Source organism: Anastrepha obliqua, chromosome 1 (assembly GCF_027943255.1).
Source record: "Anastrepha obliqua isolate idAnaObli1 chromosome 1, idAnaObli1_1.0, whole genome shotgun sequence".
NCBI classification, from domain to species: Eukaryota; Metazoa; Arthropoda; class Insecta; order Diptera; family Tephritidae; genus Anastrepha; species Anastrepha obliqua.
This window is the reverse complement of record NC_072892.1, coordinates 110849903-110861839: the sequence shown is the minus strand read 5'-3', so window position 1 is coordinate 110861839 and position 11937 is coordinate 110849903.

Here is an 11937-nt window from a genome sequence, read left to right as displayed (position 1 = left end):
CTCTACTACACAAGACTAAACAAGGTATTTCGCTCAGATAAGTGTTTTAACCGTTTTTTTTTTTCACTTTTTCAAATAGCGTTAAGGTATATTAATTAGACTATAACAAAAATCTTTAATTTTACTTGAGGCTTCAGAGACTTTTGTCAGTTTTAAGGGTTTTATTGTGTGCTTCTAATACTTTGATTCGAAATTGGTTGCACAATGACTCTAAAATTGCTGCATAGGGCAATCAAAATTTTGAGCAAGAAAAGGGCTGTCACTGCCAAAATTAAAACACATGACTAAAAGTACCCACCCTGTAAAGAAAAGAAGAACAGAAAAACATAAAAAGCTGCATCTGCAGTGAAAAGAAAAAAATTAAATTACTTCTTTAGCGCAGGCAGCCTATTGACCATTTCCCTAGCCAGCAATAACCTCTTGAATGGCCAACAGAATATGCGAAAACGAGCTGGTGCACAGTGGGTCAAACACGTTCCTACGCTGCCGCAAGCAGCATGCAAAAAATTTAAAGACAAATTTTCGACAAGAATAAATGATGTTACTTTTGCGTGCACATTCCCCCTTCGGAAGAATATGAAACTACTATAAAATATGTCACATACACACACGCACATTTACTTTTAGAAGTAAAAGTTAGTTGGCTAACTGAAGGGACCAAATACAGTTCACATCTTTAGGTTACAAAGAATAATAAGTTGCTGTGCCGGCAAAGGAAGTGGCAAGCCGAGGCAAATCAAGAATTCACTTGTAGCAATTTCGACACATTGTAGCAGCGGGAGAAGCTTAGAGTCGGCAACAATGGGCGCAGTAGGCAAATTAGTCATGTAGCAAAGTGGCGGTGTTCGGATGGCCGCCGAGGCGCGCTGAGAGTATGGTAGCGCATTGCAGCGAAAACTTCTTTAGAAAGTTGACATAATTTCAAAATCCTAAAGAAGTAGCAGACGAAAAGATTTAAAAAGGCAAATAAGTAATTTCCGCAGGAAAAAAATTAAACTTGCCAAGTACGTTAAGAAGTTTAGTGAGCTTGGGAAAATTTTAGTTGCCGCACATATGTTGCAGCCCGGCCACTGCATAGCCTTAACGCTGTCACACGCACAACTGCAAATTTCAAACGCAATCGCTACTGCAGCTGTCGCATTAAAATACCGTAACGCAGTGTAAAACCTAAGCGATCGGTAAAGAGGGTGAAATTCTTGTTCCCTTGGACCAACAAATAATAATGGCAATGGCAGTTTCAGTAAAAGCAGCGGCAACAGTAACGGCTATTGTGTGTGTGTGTGTGTGTTTGTAGCGAGAGTTGTTATAATTTAGTTTGAAAGCTTCTGGAAATTTAGGAGCAGATAAAGTGTTGAAAAGTGGGTTACTAATGCTGGCAACATGAAGTTGCTTTCGCATATTTCGTATTCTACTTACTAACCAAACACTCCACAGTAAGCGTGCCCCTACATGCATACAATATCTTCATCTCCTGAGATGGATGTACATCATGATAATAAGGCCAATAATAACAGATGGGGCGTTTGCTTGGGTATCGAGAGCCGCTCTCTCGGCAGTGCGGACAGCACTAACTAAGCTTCAGTGCTAAGCATGCGTGTGCATCACGGGAGCTATGCGGACCTATATCTCCGATGGAGGTGATGCTCCAGCTGACACCGTTTCACACAGTTATTTAGCAATCGGCCTAGCGCATCCTGTTCAATATTAATAGGGAAGGTTTCAGTAAAGGAAAAATTATGTTGTCTAAGAACATGGAATTGCACTAAAGGCATTAAATTTGAAAATAAGTTCAGAATTGGAGTACATCTTCATTTGAAAGGAAACTCGAAAAGTGTAGCCTGCACTGGTATACAGATGCCTCGAAGACAATAGAAGGCATAGGCCCTGGAATATAATACTCTAGAACCAAGCTTTACGTGCCGATGGGCAGTTTTGCAAGCAAACATTCCAAGCGGAAGTGATTGACAGACATCCCCGATTTGAGCGAATTGCCATTCTGAGCGACAGTAGGCGGCACTCAAGGCACTGTCATCCTGTGAGGTTAAATCCTCAGCAAGTCTTGAGTGTATCGAGAAACCGAATTTATTAGGAACGCACAATCGCATCCGGCTCATTTGAGTCTCAGGGCACAGGAGTATAGTAGCGGACGCATTGGCCAGAGAGATTGCTGCCTTGCTACTAAGAGGATTCGAGCCCTTCCTTGCTGTGGGAAAACATTCCTTCAAGAAGAAGCTTAGGAGTGAAGCGCGAAGGCTAAGCGAGGCACCAAATTATACGGCTAAGCCAGGGGAAGTCCTCACTGGTGCACAATCCTCAATAAGAACAAAACGAGAAAGCTCACGGGTATTCTCACAGGCCATTGCAGATTTCGAAGTCATCATGTGCAGATAGGAAATGTCCACTGATTCTTGTCGTTTCTGTCACCAAACTTCGGAGACCCCAATACAAGTACACCTTTTCTTTGAATGAAGCGCAATAGCGCGAAGAAGGTTATACATCTCAACCAATTGCAGCTAGAAGACTGGCATACACGCTCAGTCGAACCCAGCTCTATCTTAAATTTAATAAGTGAACTGAGTTTGAATGAGGTACTGTGATGGGCAAAGAGCACACAAGACCATGTGGTCGAAATGCAAACCTTAAATCTACTTAGTCCATATCTATAATCTATCTATCGTAGTCCATATTTTCCAAGATTATAAATTCAAAGGTTTTAAATTACTTCTGATAGGGAAAATAAGGCGAGCAGAATTGCAACCTTTACGAAATAATGGTTCTTCAGTCACTCGCGCCTACAAGTAGACCCAAATTATATAGTCTGCGATAAAATTGGAAATTGAATTTGTTTATACTACGAATTTTACAATCTCTTTGTACGCTTCCAAATCAATTTCGTCCGAAACTGTACAGCAGCCGCCATACCCGAGTGCGGCTCACTCATTTGGCCCATTGTGGATATACCTAAAACACCAATTGATATAAAAGATTTTTCCTAATAGCGATAATCTCTCGGTGCGCCGCGACAAACCTGGCAGTGTCTTCGTGTCTTGAATACAAGTTCTCATAAAAAACACAGTGACTGTTCGAGGGTGGCATAAAACTGCAAAGGCATCCACTTATAGAGCAATATCAAAATGCACAGCACAAATTTATGGAAAAGCTTGACCAAACATCTAAAAAGGATGTGCCAATTCATATATGTAAATCCACAGGAAGGGTTCTTCATTAGATGAGCTCGAACTTTAATGCTGCACAGTCCTTAATACAGTGTTGGCTTCGTAAAGCTCCAGCTATGGTAAAGCACGTCAAGTATACAAAATTTTAGAAGAATAGTTCGAGGCCTAATTAAAAACAAAACTTTTAAATTTGCAAAAAATTTAAAATAAAAAAAAAGTTTTCACAATTTTTTTTTACATTTCTTATCGAAAAGTATGTTAAAATTCCTTAAGAAAATATTTATTAGGTGCGCAACTTTTCATTCGAAAGAAACGGCGGCTGAAGCGCATCGAGAGCTACAAAAAGTTTATGGAGATGCTGCTTTAAGTGAAACAACGGGCCGAGATTGGTTCCGTCGCTTCAAAGACGGTGATTTTAATGTTGACGGGCGCCCGCGTGAAGGAAGACCAAAAACCTTCGAAGATACTGAATTGGAGTCATTGCTCAATGAGGATCCGTGTCAAATGCAAGAAGAGCTTGTTTCAGTATTAGGAGTTACCCGCCAATCAATTTCCAAGCGATTGCATGCTTTGAGAATGATTCAGAAACTGGGGACTTGGGTTCCTTATGAGTTAAAACCAAGGGATGTTCAACTTCGTTTTTTCGCCTGTGAACAACTTCTCCAGCGGTAAAAAAGTAATAGTTTTCTTCCTCGCATCGTGGCACGCGATGAAAAATGGATTCACTACAGCAATCCAAAGAAAAGAAAGTCATGGGTATTGCCCAGTCATGCTTCTATGTCGTCGCCTCGGTCGAATATTCAAGCTGCGAAGGTTATGCTATGTATTTAATGGGACTAAGTTGGTGCTATTTATTATGAACTGTTAAAACCAAGCGAAATCATCACTGGAGATCGGTATCGACTTCAATTGATGCGACTGAGCCAAGCACTGCGCGAGAGAGGCATGAAAAAGTTATTCTACAGCATGACAACGCTCGGCCTCACGCTGCTGGGAAATCCTACCCCACCCGCCATATTCTCCAGATATTGCGCCGTTCGATTATCACCTGTTCCGATCGATGGCACATGGTCTAGCTGTCAGTTCCATTCATATGAAGACAATAAAAAATGGCTTGATCCGTTGACAGCCTCAAAAGATGAACAGTTTTACCGCGACGGTATACCAGATCTACCAAAAAGATGGGAAAAAGTAGTAGCCAGCGATGGATAATACTTTCAATGATTCACTTGTAACCATTTTTTCTGAATAAAGTTGTATTTTCGTAAAAAAAACAGCGATAACTTAGTTGCGTACCTAATATTTTAATTTTCCTCAGGCGGGCAATTAGACTCACCATTTAAAAAAACAGAAAACCTCCATTGAATATTTCCCCCCAACCCCCTTTTTCACAATTTGTGCTTCTATATTCATCAACATCTCAGTCATGAAGTTCTGAGAAAGGTACACTTGACGCATTTGGTCTCAGTTATCAAATTTGGCGGAATAATTCATTTAGTCTCGATTTTGATGGAGGTGTTGGTCCAGCGGTATCATCGGCCCTTATATCTTCGAAGATGAAAAAGAGCTGCACTCAGTGTCGGACGACCAAATCTGGATGTTGTGAAAATAAGTATAGAAAACTCATTTAAAGTTTACTTTGCCTAAAGTTACCCTAACTAGACTACTTCGTTTAAGGTAATTTATCTCCGTAAGTTTTATTGCTTCCGGTGCTTCGGAAAAACGTAAAAAATAAAAATACAATTCTCTTGTTTAAAGTTTCCTAGGATAGTCGGTAGGGATTTTCGTGAGTCACGTGTAATTTATTGGATAGAATACTCTGGGACTTCATCCTCTCGCCTCAACGACGATATTTATTGGGCATCACGATCGTTTGATTTAACGCCGCTTGACCATTTGCTTCATAGCATATTTCGTCTTATGCCTGAAAATGAAAATTGAAACTTTTCGTTCAGTTCACGCATACTTACATGAGAGGAAACATTGGAGATTTGACATTTTTTTGGTGGTGGGGTTGGGTAAAAAACTACGTCACTACGTGTGTCGTTATTCCTCTAAAAACTTCTCTCCTCCTTTCTTGGATTTTTCCCTCGGAACTGTTTCCGCATCGCTTTGAGGTAGAGGTCCAAGTCGTCGTCCTAAGAAGGACATATTTACTTACTCACCCTGCGTCTAGAGTCCCCTGTTTTGACAAACATGTGCTTAATGTTCTTCAGCATAAGTTTCCATGTCACGTCTCTTTTTTCAGATAATATCCTGAATGAAACTTGCGACGGCATTCCATTTTTCTTCGCCTATCATCATTTCCTCGGTTATTTTTTCAGGTGTACATACACCAACAGCTAGTTGCAGAGCTGCTTTGTCTGTGTTCCAGCTCCCGCATTTGAAGAAGATGTCCAAAAATTCAATTTGGTAGGTTCAACTTTCCCATTTGCCAATGGTAATAATTAACTTCGCCGTGCTTTCTTTTCACCAACTTTTTTACATCGGGTATTAGTCTCGCTGTCCATCTCCCATACTGCTCAGAGTTCCATCTTATTTGCCAAAATATGAACTTTTGAATTCTAATGTCGGAAAAGCTTGGTACTGGAATTCCTGGGATTTGGCACTGCTTTATGGGCAAATGGTGTTAAACAAGCTAAAGGGTGATTTTTTAAGAGCTACCTATAATAAAGTTTTTCATAAAAACACAAGTAAAATTCAGAAAAATGCATGCAATTTTTAATTAAATCGTTGGTACAGTCCATATAATTAAATGTTTGAAGATTATTTCTTGCAAATGTTGACAGCGACTACGCTTCAAATGGTCCATCCGCTTAGTCCAATTTTGGCATACTCTCTCCAATGTTTCGTCCGATATCTCACATATAAATGTTTTAATGTTGTCTTCCAATGCGTTAATTGAAGCAGGCTTGTCTGAATAGACATAAGATTTAACATAGCCCCACAAAAAATAATCAAAAGGCGTTATATCGTACGATCTGGGTGGCCAATTGACAGGTCCCGAACGTGAAAATAAAATGTTCACCGAACTCGCCTCTCAACAAGTCCATTGTTACGCGTGCTGTGTGGCATGTGGCACCGTCTTGCTGAAACCAAATGTCATGCAAGTCAAGCTCTTGCATTTTGGGCAAGAAAAAGTTGGATATCATTTCACGGTAGCGCCCACCATTCACAGTTACGTGACGATTCGCAGCATCTTTGAAGAAGTACGACGGTCCAATGATACCTCCAGCCCATAAACCCCACCAAACTGTGACCTTTTCTGGATACATTGGTAGCTCTTGCAATACTTCTGGCTGATCTTCACTCCAAAATCAACAATTCTGCTTAGTTACGTACGCATTGATCCAAAAATGAGCTTCGTCGCTGAACACAATTTTTCGATAAAAAAAGTGGATCTTCGGCCACCTTTCCAAGACCCAATTCACCAAAAATTCTGCGTTGCGGTAGGTCGTTCGGCTTCAATTCTTGCACCAGCTGTATTTTGAAAGGCTTCACACCTAAATCCTTTCGCAAAATTTTCCACGTTGTTGAGTAACAGAGGCCCAATTGCTGCGAACGGCGACGTACCGATAATTGATGGTCATCTTTAACACTGGCCGATACAGCTGCGATATTTTCTTCAGTTCGCACTCTACGTAAGCGGGTTGGTGGTTTGATGTCCAATAATATAAATTTGGTTCTAAATTTAGTCACAATAGCTCGAATAGCCGCCTCAGTAGATCGATTAAACTGACCATAAAATGAAAGAAGCGCGCGATAAACTTTCTTAACAGAACACACATTTTTATAATAAAATTTAATGATTTGCAAGCGTTGTTCGTTTGTAAGACGATTCATGGTTAAATTATAGACCAAACTCAAGATGTTTGACAGTGAAAAAAAAACACGAAACGTGCGTCAGCTGTTTAAACCAACTGTTTAAAAAGATAATAGCTAAAAAATCACCCTTTATTTAATATAGAATATGGGTAGTGGGAAATGAACCCAATACCTACTGCCAGCATACGACGCCCGAATACCGTAATTGGGAATTGTGGCTGCCAAAAGCATTTCAGTTGATTATACCCAAAGTGATCACAGCTGTAGCAATATCCTTTGGCATTACATATTGTATTTAGTTACTGCATTCATCAAACCGCACTCACCAACACATTATACCGTTGTAGCCACACAACCACTCAACTCAGCCCCATTCACTACTACATAAACGCTTCTTTGTGACCAGCCAATATCAATTTCAAATGTATAAACTATTTTTGATGCAGCGGCATTAAAGTATTAAAGTGAAAAGTTGAAATCTGAAATATTGGCACAAAATTGCACAAATTTATGTTTTCCCATTTTATATTGAGCATAAGCGCATAAATAGTCTATTTGCGAAATTTCCGCATGAATAATTTTGGGTGCATACGAGTGCTACATATAATTAAGTTAAAAATGTTATGTTTGTTAAAAATCACCAACAAGACCAACGAAAGCTTCCGGCCAAGTTAATTATGAACAAAACAAAAATGGGGAAATTGCAAATGTGCATTTAAACGATAACAACAAATAGAGAAATCTCGCTAATCATGCCAACGTTTGGAACCTAATTAAGCATAGTGTTTGGACAAATAATTTGTGTATGTGTATGTGTACGCACATATTGTAGTTGTACACAATATAATACATAAATTTGAATTATTTAAGGCAATGTGCTTGAAATGTTTTATATACATATATGTATACAAGGTGCGGCACTCGAAGTGTAACCAATGAAAAAGGCCATAAATTTGATTTCAAAAATTACTTTTATTCAATTCAAATCAATTTCAATACAAAATTAAGAATCAATTTACTTTTGCTCGATATGACCAGTTTTTGCCTTGACTATGGCCTTGAGACGGTCCAGAAACGAATCGCTAGCTGCACGAATGCCCACTCGCGGACAATGGCTCTTTGCAGTGGCTCGAGACTGGTGAACCTTTTAGTTTGGACCTTGCTCTCCAAAATGGCCCTAAGGGGGTAATCCATTGGATTCGCGTCTGGGGAATTTGGACGTTATGAAGTTCGCTGAGGTTACAGCAGCCCTACCCATTACCTGTGGCGGGTGCTGCCTCTTGGTGAGGAGAAAAGAGATGGGAAGGAAGAAGGAGCCTTGGGATTAGATACGATGAGGACCATACATTTTACGACGGCGCCGACGGGGGCTGATTTGCGTTCGTAGTTAGCCGTAACAAGCTACTAATGAACTTCACCAATTTTAAATTTATATTTACACCGGCTATATCCGAAAAAGTGAGAGCCCAGATTTCTAAGTCTTTGCCAGACGAGAGCAGGGCAGCTGAGAAGAAGGTGTTGAGATGATTCCACCTCGTCCTACGGACAGTTTCTGCAGAACGGACTTGAGGCAATCCCAAGTCTTACGGCGTGAACACCTAACGGACAATGTCCGGTAAGGATGCCCACCAAATTTGAGAGCTGGGGCTTTATTAGGAGTTCCCTTGAGCGTCCCCGATCTACCCGTAGCCAGAAGGATCTCGCGACCTTACACGTTTGCGCACTAGCCCAGCGCTCGCTGAGTTAACTCGAGGCCCATCTTTCCAGGAGCAGACCACAGGTTCTCAGGGGAACCCCAATTCTCTCATTTCACGACGAAAACGTCTCCAAAGTTCCCTGTCTAGTTTCCCTCTATGCCGCTGTGCCCGGGAACCCAAATGAGCCTGATGATGAAGTATTCGGATGCAATCGAGAGAGAAGCCAGACATTCCCCGACCAATCTCGAACGCACAAACAGCGAGCCCAAGGCCCTAATTGCCGATTGGCTATCGGAGTAAATATTTACTTCCTTAACGGTAATTACCGAATTAAGCAACCAGTCCACCGCTTCCTTAATTGCGGATACCTCCGCTTGGAAAACACTACAGTGGTCCGGGAGCCTAAATTTAAGTTTGATGGGAGGCTCCTTACAGTATACTCCCCCACCAACCCTTCCGTCCAACTTCGAGCCACCCGTGAACATGTTTGCCATGCCTTGCCGCCGAATGTTGCACCCCGCTCCCTCATCCCTTGGGCGTGTGGTCCAGCACCATAGGGATGAACTCAAAGTTTTTAAGAATGCTACAGTGTCCGTAACTTAAGTCTAGCCTATGGCCCGAACACCTTAATCTGATTGCGGCGCGTGCAGCGGTAGTTTTTCCTACAATGTCCCCGGGCGCTAGAGTAGGAGTGGTACGGAGAGCTCACTGATTCCAATGAGGGCAGACCTTTGTACCCTCTCCAGCTTCTTAACTGATGCCATCCTTTCTAACGAGTTCCACCAGACAAGGGCTCCGTATAGCACCGCGACGTTGCAGTCTTTTGATGACCACGTCCATGACATTTCGCAATGCTACCAGTATCGTTATAATGAGTAATGATGTGATAAACAAAAACTTTGTTTACTCTAAGGTGCTCGAGCTCACGAACAAATGCTGTAGTAGAAAGGCTACTTCCGGACTACTTAAGATTCATCAATGAATCCAAAAGTTTCGCGGAAGAGTGATCTCAAACGAATTTTTCAGTCTTCCCATCCACATAATATCTATGCTCTCTCTCTCCATTCCTTCCACTGTAATTTATCCGGGTGTAATATAATGGTCCTCCTAACTGAGTACTTAGGCTTGTTCAACTCCCAACCGATCTACTCTAATCGGTAATGAAATTAAGATACTTAGTTATAATTATCTAAATGCAAATGTTTCCAAACACTTTGTTAACCAATCTCCAATTGCTTAGCAAATGAGTGCTCACATATACGATTTTTATGATTTTATCAACATTTTCGACGATTGGCCTACTGAAGGGTGCCACATCTTCAGAATGGAATCGTTAGAACTACGACTTTGCTGCTGCATTTTACTTTTTCCCCCGGGCCCGGAGTTCTCTGAGGGGCCCGGACTCGAGATTATACGAATTTATATGAATTAGACATAATTGGAAAGGACCCGCTTTTGCAATTTCCCCCCGGGACCCCGATATGCTCTCTACGGCCCTGGATCGGTGAATAACGTGCGTTCAATATTCGACACTACGTGATGCCCCAAGTTAAGATTTGACTCGTTCATGAGTGTAAAGGTTCCGGCCAACACAAACAGCCCACAAGTGGTGATACGATACGATAATCCATGAGCAAAACAGCGGCTGCCCTGGGTCTTCCAAAAACTATTGGGCATGAAATATTGATGAAGGATCTTAGTCTTCACCCCTTTAAAATTCAAAACGTGCAGGCGTCTAATGATTACAATTTGCGTAAAAATTTCTGCGAAACAATACTGCAACGATTTCATACGGTAACCACTACCTATAGCACTTTTTACTTCACCTAATATTTAGCTCAGAACAATTATCTATGTGAAATAAATATTCATCTTGTATTCAATGAAGTCTGATAAGCCATATTATATCATATTTTCATTATTTATTTATTCACTAAAAATATCTAGATAACCGAATCCTGGCGAAAAAAATCTGCAACAAAACGTGTATTAAATGCAAACGATTTTCTCTGACATACCCATAACATTTGGTGGCACCATTCAATGTCATCAGCTTTGATTGTCAGACTGCAAACATTTATTCGCATTTGTCATTTTCAGCTAAAGAAATCCAACTTTAGCCTGCTTGGCGCATGGAATTCCCTTCTTTGTGAGCACCTCCCGCTCGCTCGCTCGCCTCTAAGCATTTCTGTACACTGTACAGGCATCGAAGGTATGTTGTTGACATTCGTTCTGATGTGTCACTATTGTTATTCTCAGATTATTTTTACACGTTTTGATAGCAAATTTATTTGTAATGTTGTTGGTGTTGTTTTTGCTTTTTGTTTTTGTTTTCTTGTGGTAAGCAACACATTTTCAATCGCTTTGACTTTTATACCGACACACAATTTTTGCTCAGCATTTCCTCACTTTCTATCACCTCATAACAAAACCAACAACACTGGCTATTCCAACTGTAGAAGACAAGTGTCAGACAACAAAACGATTCAAAACATCGACCCGTAGCCAAAATGCTTGCGCCAGATCAATTCTTTCTTTTGGTACTCGCCTCATTGCCTCTCCTTTGAATCTTCCTTCCTTTTACTTGTACATCTTATTTAATTTTTTTTTTTTTTTGTTGTCTGCTGTGAAAGTGGCGGCTATGCAACAAACATAAATCCGACTACAAATACAATTCATTTGATTGGTTTTGTCAGCAGTTCAAGCACCGTTTCGTTGAGCCCCTCACCTTTCTTAGCATTACATATTTTTGTTTATTTGTACATTTGTGTGTGCATGTCTGCATTTCTTTACACACATATACATACATGAAATTTTTGTTCCCACTGAGTTGCGGGCACAAATGTTTTTCCGTCGCATTAGTTATCCTCCATGTGCGTGTGTGTGTGTGTGTTAAACAAGTATTGTCACATTTATCTTTAGAAAATCTTTATAGGTATTCAAAATGGCTTTTGGCCTTAATGCCTTAATACGACAGCATGCTTGTAGTTGTAGTTGTGGCACATTAGTACTTACTGTACTTAGCTGACGCAATTGGCCGAAAGGATGAACGTTGCCTTCGTCCAAACTGTATTTGTCGTTAACACACTCCCTCTCCCACACCCACTTATGTGTATGTATATGCATGGGTAACTGGCGGAGACATAGCTCAATTGAACCATCAACAAGCCAGCAATAAAAGCAACAAACAAAAGAATGCAACGTGCTGAAATTATCCATTATCCTTGAATCGAAAACAA